A 17,634-nucleotide genomic window follows, 5' to 3' on the forward strand; every position below is an offset into this window, starting at 1 on the left:
AATGCTGCATTGCTGAATTTGATCACAGGGCAATCTTGGTTTTTTTTGTAGATGTTAATGGGCAAGAATAAGTGGCCTGAATTTTTCCTTTGGAGCTCTGTTACATTGAAGAGCAAAGATGTAGAGAAGGGGAAAAAAAGCTTTTCTTCAGAGGAAAAGAAGCAGTCTTAGAAAAGAAGAATATTTTCATGCTGAAAAAAATTACAAAATTTCCAAATACATGTTAATAAAAGCTTTGGATGACTGCATGAGTACACTTAGGTCAGAAAGGAAATACTTCAGTGAAAAAATTAGAAAGTAACTGTTTGGTGCACTAAATAGTACCCTGCTGACTCAAAAGAGTTAACGAAAGTCTAAAATCATCATTTATTTCCAGGGAGATGCTTTTAAACAAATATTCTCTGAAAATGTGATACCACATATTCTCCACCTTCATTTCTCACACAATTTACAGAGTCACTTCATAATGAACTCCATGAGACAAGCAAATTGTTTGGTTACATAATAATTTTGTGATAATGAATTTGCTACTAGACATTAAATTTCCAGTGTGCTAGAGTCAGAGATAAAATTCAGTTAATGCAAACACTGCTGTAGTGAATATGTAAGCAAAACAGAATGTTCAATGGAGAAACAGAAATGTAGCATGCCCATATGACTCTTACTCAAAGATTATCCAAATGTCTTGAGTTCTATGTCTTGAGTTCTATGTCTTGGTTTCATTAGGAGTTTTGAAAATTCAGGTGGCTAGCAACTAGGCCACTAAAAGCTTAGAAATGCATGCGTAATGGAGAAGGAAGTTGAATGATAACTAACTTCCTGGCAAGAAAAAAAAAAATACAGAGAGTCCACTCTCCCCTCCCTGCTCTCATTGTGGTCCACCTGGTCAAGTAACATTGTGTATAGTTCCATGACTATTACATAGCAAGGACCAGAGAGAGTACTGTATTATGGAAAATTCACCATATGCTAAGCATTGCAACCAGATATCATTACCATAAATTGCTACTTGGAAATTTTCTAGCAGAGCGTCTGCCTGTAAAATGAAAATGAAGTGGCTATAACTGATATTCGAGAAAACAAAGACATCTTAATGTAGAATAAAAGAAGCTGTCATTAGGATTCTTATGGGTCTGGTGAAACTTAAATATATTTCAACTGCATTGTTGTAATGAATTCAGTTCTAGATGGAAGCTGATCTAAAGCAAGCCTTCTCCCAACCTTCATCGCTTTTACATTCCACAGTCAATTGCTTCTTCCTCTGTTTCTGTTGTGCTGTATTCATACGTATTTATGTGCTATGCTGCATTTCTCCAACTCTACTATCATTTTATGTATAGGTACATTACTGTTACAAACAAAGAAGAACAAATATTGTTTTTTTTTATGGATTAATGTATTTCCCATCAGGATTTCCCAAGTGACGCTGTGGTAAAGAACTGCTTGCCAATGCAGGAGAGGTAACAGACATGGATTTGATCCCTGGTTGGGAAGATCTCCTGGAGGAAGAAATGGCAAACTACTCCAGTATTCCTGCCTGGAAAATTCCACAGACAGAGGAGCCTGGCAGGCTACCATCCATGGGGTTGCAAAGTCAGACACGACTGAGGGACTAACACACACACACACACACACACACACACACACACACACACACACATTCTTGAGACTCTCCATTAATTACATTAAATATATGATATCATTGTGTGAATAATGGTACTGTCTTTTTTACTGTTCCCTTGACTTTTCACTTCCTTGACTCCTGTCTTTCACTTCATCTTGGCCTCTCCAAAAATCTTACAATCTCATCACCTCATTCAGTGATAAATCTAAAAGTATTGTTTGAAAACTTGACTAGTCTCCATGGTTCATTGTAATCAAGAGTATCATTCAGAGTGCTTATTTAACTTACACGCAGAGAACATCATGAGAAACGCTAGGATGGAGGAAACACAAGCTGGAATCAAGATTCCAGGGAGAAAAATCAATAACCTCAGATATGCAGATGACACCACCCTTATGGCAGAAAGTGAAGAAGAACTAAAGAGTCTCTTGATGAAAGTGAAAAAGGAGAGTGAAAAAGTTGGCTTAAAGCTCAACATTCAGAAAAATAAGATCATGGCATCTGGTCCCATCACTTCATGGGAAATAGATTGGGAAACTGTAGAAACTGTGTTAGACTTTATTTTTCTGGGCTCCAAAATCACTGCAGATGGTAACTGCAGCCATGAAATTAAAAGATGCTTACTCCTTGGAAGGAAAGTTATGACCAACATAGACACCATATTGAAGCAGAGACATGACTTTGGCAACAAAGGCCCGTCTAGTCAAGGCTATGGTTTTCCCAGTGGTCATGTATGGATGTGAGAGTTGGACTGTGAAGAAAGCTGAGTGCTGAAGGATTGATTCTTTTGAAGTGTGGTGTTGGAGAAGACTCTTGAGAGTCCCTTGGGCTGCAAGGAGATCCAACCAGTCCATTCTGAAGGAGATCAGTCCCAGGTGTTCGCTGGAAGGAATGATGCTAAAGCTGAAACTCCAGTACTTTGGCCACCTCATGTGAAGAGTTGACTCATTGGAAAAGACTCTGATGCTGGGAAAGATTGAGGGCAGGAGGAGAAGGGGACGACAGAAGATAAGATGGTTGGATGGCATCACTGACTCAACAGATGTGAGTTTGAGTGAACTCTAGGAGTTGGTGATGGATAGGGAGGCCTAGCATGCTGCAGTTAATGGGGTCACAAAGAGTTGGATGTGACTGAGCAACTGAATTGAACTAATTACACTATACTGTGGAAAACAGAAACCAACTTGGGCTTTTTAAAAGTGAGCTCAGGAAAAATCTATATATATAAAAATTCAAAAGTCACTGGAATAAACCTCATAAAGTTTGTTACTAAATTCCTCATAAGTAGCAGGAATTCAAACAGAAAGATAAAAACTAACTATCAAACATTTTTAAATGTTAAACTAATTAGTAAAAACTAATATGAAACAAGCAATTATTTAAATACATTAAACCCAAATCAATTTAGCAAGAAGATTTAGTCTAGACACTCTTCACACTTTCTATTATGCTAAGGAGGGTCACAAAAAAGTGTCAGTCTCAATTCCTGCAACTGAAATTAGCAATCCTAAAACTATTAGACTTAAATACATCAATACTCATGTATCAAATGAGCTAAAGAGCTATCAGGACTCTACATGAAAGGGAGATGTAAGTAATGGGAAGTAATTAAACCTCTCATCATTCCTCTTCATCCCCCACATCCACTATCCCAGATTCACTAAAGAGGGTTTGAATCAACTTAGAAGTTGAGAGACACTAAGTATATGACAATGGAGAAAGGCTGATGGAATTCTAGGCAAAGGCAAAGTTTAATCAAAATCCTGGAGGTGAAAAGAGACATGGACCGTTCAGGCTGGATTGGCCTTTAGGAATGACTGGTTTGATCTCCCACACCAAGGGACTCTCAAGAGTCTTCTCCAGCATCACAATTTGAAAGCATCAATTCTTTGAAGTTCAGCCTTCTTTATGGTCCAACACTCACATCTGTACATGTCTACTGGAAAAACCATAGCTTTGACTATATGAACCTTTGTTGGCAAAGTGATTAACTAACAACAAATAGATTAACAATTTAATTGAACAATGCCATATGTTAGGCTTGTCACATATCATATTTAGAAACTCTACTAAGTAAATACATGCGCAGTCCCCTTTTTGAAACAAATTCAAACTTCAAATAACTTGCTCAACTTTGCATAGTGGGACAGAAAACAGTTTAGAAAAAGTAGCATATTCTTGAGCCTTCATACTCCAACTAATTGTGACATTTCATAGTGAGTAAGCCTCTGGTTAATCTGGTGAAAGTGCTGCATTCAATATGCCAGCAAATTTGGAAAACTCAGCAGTGGCCACAGGACTGGAAAAGGTCACTTTTCGTTCCAGTCCCAAAGAAAGGCAATGTCAAAGAATGCTCAAACTATCGCAAAATTCCACTCATCTCACACGCTAGTAAAGTAATGCTCAAAATTCTCCAAGCCAGGCTGCAACAGTACCGGAACCATGAACTTCCAGATGTTCAAGCTGGTTTTAGAAAACGCAGAGGAACCAGAGATCAAATTGCCAACATCTGCTGGATAACCAAAAAAGGAAGAGAGTTCCTGAAAAACATCTATTTCTGCTTTATTGACTATGCCAATGCCTTTGACTGTATGGATCACAATAAACTGTGGAAAATTCTGAAGGAGATGGGAATACCAGACCACCTGATCTGCTTCTTGAGAAACCTATATGCAGGTCAGGAAGCAACAGTTAGAACTGGACATAGAACAACAGACTTGTTCCAAATAGGAAAAGGAGTACATCAAGGCTGTATATTATCACCATGCTTATTTAACTTTATGCAGAGTACATCATGAGAAACACTGGGCTGGAAGAAGCACAAGCTGGAATCAAGATTGCCGAGAGAAATCTCAATCACCTCAGATATGCAGATGACACCACCCTTATGGCAGAAAGTGAAGAGGAACTAAAAATCCTCTTGATGAAAGTGAAAGAGGAGAGTGAAAAAGTTGGTTTAAAGCTCAACATTCAGAAAACAAAGATCATGGCATTCAGTCCCATCACTGCATGGGAAATAGATGAGGAAACAGTGGAAACAGTGTCAGACTTTATTTTGGGGTGCTCCAAAATCACTGCAGATGGTGACTGCAGCCAGGAAATTAAAAGATGCTTACTCCTTGGAAGGAAACTTATGACTAACCTAGATAGCATATTCAAAAGCAGAGATATTACTCTGGCAACAAAGATCCATCTAGTCAAGGCTATGGTTTTTCCAGTAGTTATGTATGGATGTGAGAGTTGGACTGTGAAGAAAGCTGAGTACTGAAGAATTGATGGTTTTGAACTGTGGTGTTGGAGAAGACTCTTGAGAGTCCCTTGGACTGCAAGGAGATCCAACCAGTCCATTCTAAAGGAGATCAGTCCTGGATGTTCTTTGGAAGGTTGATGCTAAAGCTGAAACTCCAATACTTTGGCTACCTCATGCAAAGAGTTGACTCATTGGAAAAGACTCTGATGCTGGGAGGGATTGGAGGCAGGAGGAGAAGGGGACGACAGAGGATGAGATGGCTGGATGGCATCACCAACTCGATGGACATGAGTTTGAGTGAATTCCAGGAGTTGGTGATGGACAGGGAGGCCTGGCATGCTGTAATTCATGGGGTCGCAAAGAGTCGGACACGACTGAGCGACTGAACTGAACTGAAGCCTCTGGTTCAGGAGTGCAATAGAAATATTATTTATAAAAAATAAATATTGCTTATGGGTATGAATATAAGAATGTGAAGACTGAAGGGCAGGAAATCTTTTGTGCTGTGTGCATGGGTGCATACAAACATGTATACACACACACAAACACACAGGTTGGTAATCTGTTCAAGCATTTACAGAGATCTTTGAAATCCTGTACTATTAAATAAAATATTTTGTCAATATTGAGAGAGAGAGTATAGAGAATATGGGCAACATGAACCTATATAGCAAATAAGGTGGAAAAGAAAAGCTCCTCAACCTTGGGCCATTCATTCTGACAAGTGGAAGTGTTAGTTGCTCAGTCATTTCTGACTGTTTGCAACTCCATGAGCCTGCCAGGCTCCTCTGTCTGCGGAATTCTCCAGGCAAGAATACTGGAGTGGGTTTTCATGCCCTCCTCCAGGAGATCTTCCCAATCCAGGGATCAAATCTGAGTCTCCTGAATTGTAGGCAGATTCTTTATCATCAGAGCCACCAAAAGAAAGATGGGAAGGATAATCCAATTCTCTTGTTCTTCATGGTATAGGTCATGGCTGCATATTAAGTAGATATAAAATCTGGACATTCCAAGATAGGACAAGTTCCCTGTAAAACTTCTAGGTTTCTAAAGGTTTATCCCTATTGACCGCTGCTCTGCCCACAAAAAAAGAACGTCTCACTACTTGTCTTGCTACCTGTAGGTGAACACTTATGTCACCAACACCAAATGTCTATTTAGCTTTATCTTTACTTCTTTTATTTTCCTTGAAACAAAGACTTTCCAGCTTTACTCAATGAGGCTAAAGGTTAATGGGCTGAAAAGAGGGGTATTTGAGCAAGGAATTTTGAGGAGATGGACCAGTGTGCCTCCACGACACTTCTCTCACTGAAGCAGAACAATTTCATTTTATTTATGTAGATATTGAGAAGCTGTAAAATATTTTAATTAAAAAAAATCTGATACTAAAATTAGTCAAAAAACATCTGTGCTAGTAGATGGTGAGTGGGAATGAATTAATCAGATGCGGTAAATGCTATTGATTTTAGTGCCTTAAAGTTTGAGGGGATTATTAAAATGATTTTCAAATTGCCAAGACAGGCTGAGTCACAGCCTGGAGACAGCCATATATGTTGCTTAAAATAAGGTTGGCTGATGCTGGAGCAGACAGTTGGCATTCCTTGATTTAGCTCTTAAACTTCCTTTTTGTTCAGTTGTCTGGCTCTACTCCTGATTGGTAGTTACCTAGCTAGACACCTTGTTTCTCTAAACTTTAAATATGAATCTTTCCCTTGGCACCTTGCTTCCATGACAGACAGACTGACACATCTTCACACATGCTTTTTAAATGTTTAAAAGAAATATATTTTTTGAACAGATATACACCATGATAGCAAAAGTACAAGAAGGTATTAAATAAAAATGCAAATATCCCTTCGACCAAATCTCCCAGCAACTACATTTCCATTTCCAGGAGTCACCACCAGAGTCAAATTCTCAAATCTTTGTGTATATTAATTTTATGGACTAATTTAGAGAGAACTGACATTCTTTACATTACCCTAGTGAACATGTGTATTTTCCCCCTTTTTTAGCAAATGTACAATATTCCTTTCTGTACTTTTCTTTTGAACTTAGCATACATTCTGAAGATTTTTCTAAATCCATATTTGATGAATTCCCTCTTCTTCTTTATTTAAAGCAGTCACTACCATTACATAGACATTCCATAACCTATTTAATCAATCCTACTATTTAGGATTTTTTTTAATGTTGTGCTATTACAGACAATGTGGCAATGAATATATGCACATATTTATGCAAGTATGCACATAGAACAAATTCCTAGAAGTGGAATTGCTGCTTTTACATAAAATTTTCATAGATACTGCCAAATCATTTCTATAAATATAGTACCATTTTAGATTCCCAGGAAAATATACAAAAGTGCCTGTCTTCTATATCCTCACCAACATAATGTGTTTGCAAATATTTTAATATTTGCTAATAGAAAAACAATTTAGTTTTAACATATTTATCATATTATGAATGAGTTTGAACATATTTGCACATTCTTAAGGACCATTTATTTTACATTTCACTGACCTAAGTCTTTTGCCCATTTTAACTTGGGTTGCTGTTATTGGTTCTTATGATTTATAGGAAAATAATTTACTTATTAAGAAAGCTAATCTATTTTCTTTTATATGAACTAGAGTTTTTGTTTCTTTCTTTTTAGTGCTTTGCTATATAGGATAATTTTAGAACTATATTCATGATTTTTTTTCTTTTATGACCTCTATTTTACTCCATACTTAGAAAGAAATTTCCAAAAAAATAGAACTTTCCCAATCCAATGTAAGGCAAAAATTTTCTGATGTTTCTTCTTGTACTTTGCTTTACTTTTCACACTTAAGTCTTTAAAGCACCTGAACATTTATTTTTTGTATAAATTATTAAAAAAGCATATTTCTAGTTAGTTAAATTTATTAATCACCCATCTTCCACCTATGATTTCTATATTAACTTTATCATATAAAAAACTCCTACATTTTTTCACTTTCTTAAGTTTGAAGGGTACTCCATTGATCTATCTCTTAAAAGTACTAATGAATCACTGCTTTAATCAAAAGATATAGTATAATATCTAATAGGACTATCCCTTATTACACTTCCTTTTGAAAATTATCCTGGGTTTAATTTTTTTTTTTTTTTTTGCTTTTTCATATATAAAATTTAAAGTCATCTTGTCTAATTGCTATTGGTATTTCTATTGAAATCATATTAATTTTATGGACTAATTTAGGGAGAACTGACATTTTTATGATAACATTCTTAATCAAAAGTATAATATATCTTTCTATTTTCAAGACTTTTTACATCTTTCAGCAACATTTGAGTTTCTTTCTTTGTCTACCTCTTAGCAAGTAAGTTCTTGAGTAGTCTTTTTTTTTGGGTTGGCGGGGGGGGTGTTTTCTTCCATTGCATTTAGTTTATCTAGGTGTTTCTATATTTTACATAGTTTGATAGTTTTCCTTTAGTATACTCAAGTATATATAGTATACTCAAGTGATGTACTTGAGTTATGTTTGTGCATACCTATGTGTGTATAAGTTAATCTCCACCACAGGGTAGTTTATTAGTACTTGATAATATTAATACTTATATATAGTCAGACATATGTATTCAAAAGATGTTAATTTATCACTTTGAATATTATTATTTAAATAGTCCAAAGTTTTATGGATTAGTAAAAGAGATGTCAGAAATATGTATTACCTAGCTAGATAAATGGTGTTTAAGAAATATGATAGGTCTGTAAAGCTTTTAAGAAATCCTACTGCCTTAGCACAAATAAAATAAGAGAATCCCAAGAAAAGCGAGCCCAGTTTCCCAAAGTTTTGTTGCCGTCCCTGAGATATAGGGTATTATTCACCTCATGTTCCTTTCTTTAATGTAGCTTTCCATGGAGTGACTCCATTGACTGGCCCTCCCACTAGAACACCATCCTGTCTGCCTCATAGTGAGCCTTCTGAAGTAGATATTTGTCAGAGTGCTTCTTGCTTTGAGATACAAAACTAGTACCATGACAACTTTTTGACTTATTGCTAGTAACTGTTTATATCTTTGTCAGAACTTGATCTAAGACTTAAGTTCACTGTCAAAAATCATGAGGTAACAGGAACTGATCCAGGCTAGTGACCTGATAACTCTAGATAAATCCATAAAAGCCATGTGATGAAGGGCCTAACTACAGCTTATCTTGGTAGAATGTCCTGTGATCCTTCTGGAACATGAGATCATTAGCATCTCGTGAGGAATTGCTACAAGGCCATTTCTCACCTCTGTGTGTGTGTGTGTGTGTGTGTGTGTGTGTGTGTGTGTGTGTGTGTGAATTCGCTTCATTCATGTCCAACTCTTTGTGATGCTATGGACTATAGCCTGCCAGGTTTCCTTGTCCATGGAATTCTTCAAGCAAGAATACTGGAATGGGTTGCCATCCTCCTCCCGGGGATATTCCCCACCCAAGGATCGAAACTTTGCCTTTTACATATCCTATATTGGAAGGTAGGTTCTTTACCTCTAGAGTCACATGAAAAGCAACATTTCTTACTACCTGTGTCTTATTATAGAATCAATCTATGAGACAGTTTCTCATCCTCTCCCAGGTTCTGATGACATATGAAGAGTTCTGTCTTCCCTTCACCCTCATAGTACAGCTGCAAACTATAAAACTGAGTAGCAATCAATCAGCAACTCAGCAACAAGTTGCATCTAGCACTCAAGTTGTATTGTCATCTATTTCCTTTAGTTTTGGTGGTGTCCTATGGGGCAGGAGACATAGGTAGCTCTTACTTTTGTTTTCTGTGTTTTTATTGTCCGTATAAGCAGTAAAACATCTAAATCTGAAAAGGACTCATTGTTCTTTACCATCAAAATCTGCCAGTGTTAAGGTTTGACAGAAAACAACAAAATTCTGTAAAGCAATTATCCTTCAATAAAAAAATAAATTTAAAAAAAAATCTATCAGACTTGCTGAGCAGGTGTCAAGGGAATGGAGGTCAAATTTCCAACTACTTCTAATGATTACAGGCTCCTGCTCTTTCCTGAAATAATCTAACACTTACTGAAAAATAAAATAGTTTTAGATCCTAAAACTATTAGTGTATGTGAAGGATATTGATCGTTATACTTTTTTGACCCAGCCTCCTTACTAAATTCTCTTAGCATCTATAATAGATTTACGTTTTTCTCTTGGGTTTTCTAGCCTCTGTTGGTCTGAGATGACACTGGAATCCCTATTAAAATTTTCTTTAACTAGTTTGATTGAACTTAGCCTGATACTATTGATTCTCATTATTTGCAGTAGCTACTCTCCATGAAGTCATTGTTAACAATGAATTAGTGAATACTAAAGAGGATTTTTTTCCTCTATTTACGTCTGTACCTATATCTACATTTACATCTACATCTGTAACAGATTATAATTTTAAATCCTAAAAACAATTATTTAACGTACATTTTATTTTCTTTATTTTTATAAGAGAAAATGAGGTTCAGAAAGGTTTAGTGACTTACTAGAGGTCACTCTCTAACAGGTGGCCAGAGCTGGTATTCACCTGGCCCAGAACTAGCGTATCCTGCACTGCACTGCAATGTTTGCTACCGTCTCCATAAGTGGTCATTTGTGAGTGAAAATCAAATGAAAGGCAAAACTTTGCCTTTTTTAATGTCAGCTGGATGGCATCACTGACTCGATGGACGTGAGTTTGAGTGAACTCCGGGAGTTAGTAATGGACAGGGAGGCCTGGCGTGCTGCGATGCATGGAGTCGCAAAGAGTCGGACACGACTGAGCGACTGAACTGAACTGAACTGAAGAACCTATGTGTCAGGCAACTTAAATATTTTACCACTCTGTGCATGTCTTCACAAACGACTGGGTAAACCCCAATAGTATTCATTTTGAGGTTATGAACAAATTATAGTAAGTAGATCAACTCGCAAATATGGACACGTATTCTGATTCCAAGTAACATGTTGGTCTTCAGATATATTCAGGAGATTAAAGGCCAAATGCTATCAGAAGGAGAAAACTGGTTCTAAATTTGGTTTGAAACACTTGGATATGGGTGCTGCTAAAAATTTAGCTCCAGAATATTAGTAGCTGATCACTCAAATGATAAAAGTCTGGAACCAAAGTAGGGTGTTCCATTAATTTAGTGTTATGACTTATAGGACTTCACCAAGGAGAAGAAAAGATATTTCACAGGAAAAAGATGAGGTATTGTACAGTAATACAACTCATTAAAAAAAAAAAAAAGCTACATGAATGGGGTGATGAAATAATTTTAAAATTCAAGGGAAGAAAAATAAAATGATTTCTCTATATATATACATATATAGAGAGCTAGATAGATAGACAGTAAAACTAAAATTTTTAAAATTTCTAAGGAAAATATTTTTGTTCAGGATTTCAAATGACTAAAAGTTATCTAACAGTTAATTATAATTGTCAATGACTACAGATAAAGATTTCTAGTGCCCCACACTCAACACAACACTATCCTACAGTGTGTCATCCACAGACAGAGAAATAATCTCACATGAGGTATCAGAAATATAGCCTCCTGTGAGGCATCTAGAAGATTTTTAATAGTTTAAACTCTTCACTGCCTATGAGAGACAACTTCTTAAAAACAGTAGTATAGTAGTTCCCCCTAATTTATGGTTTCAGGTCCAAAATGTTTTATGGTTTATGGTCCAAAAATATTAAATGAAATTCTAGAAATAAATATATATATATATATATATATAAATTTTGAATAACATGCCATTCTGTCATGCCATACTATCAACTCTACCCTGTCTGGGACATGAATCATCCTCTTGTTCAGCATGTCCTGCACATTAGTCATTTAGCCATCTTGGTTATAGATTAACTACTGTAATCTCAAAGAGGTCAATGCCAAAGAATGTTCAAACTACCACACAATTGCACTCATTTCACACACTAGTAAAGTAATGCTCAAAATTATCCAAGCCAGGCTTCAGCAATACGTGAATTTCCAAATGTTCAAGCTGGTTTTAGAAAAGGCAGAGAAACTAGAGATCAAATTGCCAACATCCCCTGGATCATCAAAAATCAAGAGAGTTCCAGAAAAACATCTATTTCTGCTTTATTGACTATGCCAAAGCCTTTGACTGTGTGGATCACAATAAACTGTGGAAAATTCTGAAGGAGATGTGAATACCAGATCACCTGACCTGCCTCTAGAGAAACCTGTATGCAGGTCAGGAAGCAACACTTAGAACTGGACATGGAATAACAGACTGGTTCTGAATAGGAAAAGGAGTATGTCAAGGCTGTATATTGTCACCCTGCTTATTTAACTTATATGCAGAGTACATCATGAGAAATGCTGGGCTGGAAGAAGCACAAGCTGGAATCAAGATTGCTGGGAGAGATCTCAGTCACCTCAGATATGCAGATGACACCACCCTTATGGCAGAAAGTGGAGACAAACTAAAAAGCCTCTTGATAAAAGTGAAAGAGGAGAGTGAAAAAGTTGCCTTAAAGCTCAACATTTAGAAAACTAAGATCATGGCACCTGGTCCCATCACTTCATGGCACATAGATGGGGAAATAGTGGAAACGGTGAGAGACTCTTTTTTGGGGGGAGGGGGCTCCAAAATCACTGTAGCTGGTGACTGCAGCCATGAAATTAAAAGACGCTTATTCCTTGGAAGAAAAGTTATGACCAATCTAGATAGCATATTCAAAAGCACAGACATTACTTTGCCAGCAAAGGTCCGTCTAGTCAAGGCTATGGTTTTTTCAGTGGTCATGTAGGGATGTGAGAGTTGGACTGTGAAGAAAGCTGAGTGCCGAAGAATTGATGCTTTTGAACTGCGGTGTTGGAGAAGACTCTTGAGAGTTCCTTAGACTACAAGGAGATCCAACCAGTCCATTCTAAAGGAGATCAATCCTGGGTGTTCATTGGAAGGACTCATGCTAAAGCTGAAACTCCAGTACTTTGGCCACCTCATGCAAAGAGTTGACTCATTGGAAAAGACTCTGATGCTGGGAGGGATTGGGGGCAGGAGGAGAAGGGGACGACAGAGGATGAGATGGCTAGATGGCATCACTAACTCAATGGACATGAGTTTGAGTAAACTCCAGGAGTTGGTGATGGACAGGAAGGCCTGGCGTGCTGTGATTCATGGGGTCACAAAGAGTCGGACCCGACTAAGTGACTGAACTGAACTGAACTGAACTGAAGCCTAGATTCAAAGCTCTGTATTGTCACCCTGTTTGTTTAACTTATATGCAGAGTACATAATGAGAAAGTCTGGGCTGGATGAAACATAGAATCAAACTGGAATCAAGATTGCTGGGAGAAATGTCAATAGCCTCACATGTGCAGATGACACCACCCTTATGGCAGAAAGCAAAGAAGAACTAAAGAACCTCTTAATGAAAATGAGAGAGGAGAGTGGAAAAGTTGGCTTAAAACTCAACGTTCAGAAAACTTGATCATGGCATCTACTCCCATCACTTCATGGCAAATAGATGGGGAAGCAATGGAAATAGTGACAGACTTTATTTTGGGGGGCTCCAAAATCACTCCAGATGGTGACTGCAGCCATGAAATTAAAAGACACTTGCTCCTTGGAAGAAAAGTTATGACCATCTTAGTTAGCATATTAAAAAGCAGAGACATAACTTTGCCAGAAAAGGTCTGTCTAGTGAAAGCTATGATTTTTCCAGTTGGCATGTATGGATGTAAGAGTCAGACTATAAAGAAAGCTAAGCACAGAAGAATTGATGCTTTTGAATGTGGTGTTGGAGAAGACCCTTGAGAGTCCCTTGGACTGCAAGGAAACCCAAAAAATCCATTGTAAAGGAAATCAGTCCTGGATATTCATTGGAAGGACTGATGCTAAAGCTGAAACCCCAATAATTTGGCCACCTGATGCGAAGAGCTGATTCATTGGAAAAGACCCTGATGCTGGGAAAGATTGAAGGTGGGAGGAGAAGGGGACGACAGAGGATGAGATAGTTGGATGGCACCACTAACTCAATGGCCATTCATGTGAATAACCTCCGGGAGTTGGTGATGGACAGGGAGCCCTGGTTTGCTGCAGTCCGTGGGATCACAAAGAGTCGGACACGACTGAGTGACTGAACTGAACTGAACTCAGGTATTTAAACAGAGGTTAGCCAAATTTAATCGGAGACACTGCATAAGTTAAAATTGGAAATAAATATAATCATTTCAACAGCAAAATAACACATTTTAACCTAAGGAATCAAGTTTCTATAATCTCTCCTCTCCTCCCACCACCTGTCTCTCTCCCTCTCTCCCTTTTCCTTCTCTCCTTACTCTATTTTCTCAAGTTCTTTGCCCAGAAAGTAACCTGGAATTCATCACATTCAGGTAAATCAGAAATTTCCATGTAACTGTAATGACTTGGTTTTCCTAAAAAGGCTTCTAAAAATAAAGAAATCTGAGAAGGAATCTTAGCAGATTCTTAAATGTATTCTAAGAAAAAGTATCTGGAATTTGGAATTAGGTGAAAGAGAATATTGGATGTTCTTTCACTGCAGTGGTGGGCTTACATTTTGATTGATGCTATCTTGACTACATTCACCATTCTGTAAGGCCAAGATTAACTTTCAACTTTTAGTTCAGTGAAGCTTCAAATAATTTTTGTCTTTGTAAAAATAACTTCTCATATTGAAGTTTTTTATTCTCTAAGACTTAGATTGTTTGTATCAAGTCCAGTTGTGTTTTCCTGCTGCTGCTGCTAAGTCGCTTCAGTCGTGTCCGACTCTGCACAACCCCATAGATAGCAGCCCACCAGTCTCCCTCGTCCCTGGGATTCTCCAGGCAAGAACACTGGAGTGGGTTGCTATTTCCTTCTCCAATGCATGAAAGTGAAAAGTGAAAAGTAAAAGTGAAGTTGCTCAGTCGTGTCTGACTCTTAGCAACCCCATGGACTGCAGTCTACCAGGCTCCTCATCCATGGGATTTCCAGGCAAGAGTACTGGAGTGGGGTGCCATCGCCTTTTCCTGTCTTTTCCTAATATTCCCTTATTAAATTGCTTGTGAGTACCAAGTTTCTCAAATTCTCATTTCAAGTAGTCTCAATATCTTACTGATTACCTCATTAATTTCATGTGTTCATTTTATGCTGGTATGAGAGTCCTGATTTTACACTGTGGCAAATTATAATTTTACAAGTTACTTATAGATGTATATTAATTTGGTGAAGCCAACTTTCTCAAGGGTCATGTCTGAAATCAGTACCCAGAGGTGACCAAGTTCTTAAGGAATAATTCATACTAACTGATCTTGGAAAAAGCCTAATAGATGAACCAGTTATAAATATATTTACTGACAAGAGGAGGTAGGAAGGCTTGCATTGGCTAATTAGACACCTTATATCTGGCTATCATGAAATCCCAAAAGTCAGGTTTATTTATTAAAACAATGCTTGGAAGAAAAAAAAATCAGAACTAAAGATCAGAACTACAAGAAGTAGAAAATCTTGACTGAAATATCTATTTTCTTTGGAAGAGCCATTCAACAATTTTTCTTCCCAATCTGTTGTTCTTGTTAGTTTCTATTTACCACTGGCCCTTTTCTTTCATATTCTTTCTTTCTACCTTGGTTTGTGTCCCAAGAGGCTGATAACTGGTGAATAAATCACCTGGGCAGCTCTTCTTGTTAGTTTAAAATTAAATTCACCAGTGGGAGGCATCAGCAGGAGACTGGAGTATGGGAGGAGAGAAAGGGTGGGGTATGTCCTGCCTGTTCACTCCCTGCTTTGGTGATAAACCTCACCACTGCTTCCCCGGTGGCTTGGAGGTTAAAGCGTCTGCCCGCAATGCGGGAGACTGGGGTTCAATCCCTGGGTCGGGAAGATCCCCTGGAGAAGGAAATGGCAACCCACTCCAGTACTCTTGCCTGGAGAACCCCATGGAGAGAGGAGCCTGGTAGGCTACTATTCCATGGAGTCACAAAGAGTCGGACACGACTGGGTGACTTCACTTCCCTTTCACCACCAGTCCTAGCAGGAGTTGTTCCTTCTATGACACCATCTCTCATGAGGATCCTATATACTTATTTCTTTCTCCTTCTCCTTCTTGTGGGCAACAGACAGTACTCTCTGAGTGCCTCAATATCTCTTGTCCATTCCCTTAATCTGAAATGGTTCTTAAAATCTATATAAATATTTGCTTCCTTATAATAGCTTTCTTTCAACCATCTCTCCTCCTTAACCAATCTTCCATTGAAGATGCTGAAGTGAGTTTTTTATCTGCACCATTTGCTCATATTAGTCCTCTTTTCATAATCTTTATAACCTTATAATCTCACTACTATCTTTGCCTCATGGGTTTTCTCCCACCATCCCAAAGTACTAAGCAATATTTCTTCCCTAAAATTACACACTCAGTTGAATTCAGTGTCTCCAAAACATTCCATAATCTTTTGTGTACACTCTTTTCTTTCTTAAACACTCCTTTTCCCTATTTTTCCCACCTGTAAAAGGACTAATTGCTTTTTTGTGTGTGTATTAATCTGTCAATCCCAGATTTTTAAAGACTGTCATGGTCTTCAAGTGTAATAGATTTGGTGGGGGAAGGAATGTTAATATGTTACATACCTCAGTACATCAAAGGGATCCTATTATGAAATTCAACAGTGTATTATACAGCTCCCAGCACAGAACCATTTATATCCCTTGCCACTTTCCAAACTTTGAATGTTCCCTAATCAGTGGTACTTCTAGGACACCTGCTATATTCATTAACATTGTGCAAAAATAGCACCTTTATGTTCAAACTAAGACTAAAGTTTTGCCATGGCAACCTTCTTTTTGTTTTTCTTTAAACTTACTTTTGTGCCACAAGTTTCAGTGCACCCAACCATTCTTCAGACCTAAATCAAAACTCACTTTTCTATGGTCGCTTCTGAGTGTGTACTTTTCCTACCTAATCAACACCTCTGAGGCTGGCGGCCTACTTGGACTACAGTATCAACTCTTTAGAGCAGTAACCCTTGCTTACAGTTATCTTCTTTGGTACCTATCTGTCAATCACCTATCCATCCCTCTACCCAGCCACCCTCTACCTGTTCATCTTCCTTTCCATGTATCTCGATGGTAGTTTGTCCCCAAAACCATCTTCTGTCTCTACTAAGAGAGAAGCTCACAGTCTCGGCTGGGCTCCTGCTTTGCCATCCTCATTGTGTCAGTAGCCAGGCAGGTCTATGAGCAGCAGGTCTCTCAGCTCCTCTCCAGCTCTCATACTCAATGGAGTGGAAGACATTAGTGGTTTTTCTAAAATCCTTAGAAAAATAATTTTATCACATAAAACTCTATAAAATAAATGATACATTTAAAAGACTCTCCACAAAAGGATCTCTTTGGTACACGGAGGTATATAAGATAGTAACAATCCTCTCTCTTCAAACCTACTGAAAATGTATTATTTTTATTATGTTAAAAAATGTCTACATTATAAGACATTTTCAATACCCATTACCATTATGGTGACCTCTACAATACTCAGTCTTGAAGAACCAGCTCAAACAGACTTCTCCATAAGCTCTTTCTTGACTACCTTTGTTTCTGGAAAGTGTTAGCTGCCTTTGCTTAGTTCAACACACTTTGCAAAAGTCTCTATTGTAACACACTTACGTGGCACTGTCATTATACATATGGCTTAGACGGTAAAGCGTCTGTCTACGATGTGGGAGACCCGGGTTCGATCCCTGGGTTGGGAGGATCCCCTGGAGAAGGAAATGGCAATCCACTCCGGGACTATTGCCT

The sequence above is a fragment of the Capra hircus genome, chromosome 11 (assembly GCF_001704415.2).
Source record: "Capra hircus breed San Clemente chromosome 11, ASM170441v1, whole genome shotgun sequence".
Lineage (NCBI taxonomy): Eukaryota > Metazoa > Chordata > Mammalia > Artiodactyla > Bovidae > Capra > Capra hircus.